Source organism: Eimeria tenella, genomic scaffold (assembly GCF_000499545.2).
Source record: "Eimeria tenella Houghton genomic scaffold, Eth_scaff2032, whole genome shotgun sequence".
NCBI lineage: Eukaryota > Apicomplexa > Conoidasida > Eucoccidiorida > Eimeriidae > Eimeria > Eimeria tenella.
In genome coordinates, this window is record NW_013541876.1 from 3446 (window position 1) to 3976 (window position 531).

Genomic DNA, 531 nt, shown 5'->3' on the forward strand with positions numbered 1-531 from the left:
CTCTGCTGCTGAGGCCCCGGGGAGCAGCAGCACAGCGGCAGCAGCGGCGTCTGCTGCTGCAGATTCGGAGGCAGCTCGTGGTGGAACGAAAGCTGCAGCAGCACTGTCAAGAGCAGCAGCAGCAGGAGCAGCAGGTGCAGTTGCTGCTGCAGCAGCAGCACCAGCTCCTGCAGCACGTAGAAGAAGGCATGGGCCTATACAGGGAGGGCGCTTTGCTGGCTGAGGCAGCACGTTTGAAATTAGTTCAGCAGCAGCCAGCAGCAGCCCCAGCAGCAGCAGCAGCAGCAGCAGCAGCGGACGCAGCAGCAGCAGAAGCACTGCTGCCTGCTGCTGCAGCAGAGCCCCCAGCAAATAGCTGCAGCTCAGGGGGCCCCAGAGAGCCATATGACTTAACACGGCCCTGGACTATCTCCTCCCTTGCTGCTGCTGGGGGCCCCCCAGGGGCCCCCCTAGGGGCCCCCCCAGGGGCCCCAGCGGGCTCCTCCCCAGGGGCCCCCTTGGGGGGCCCCCTGGGGCCCCCCAAGGGGGCCC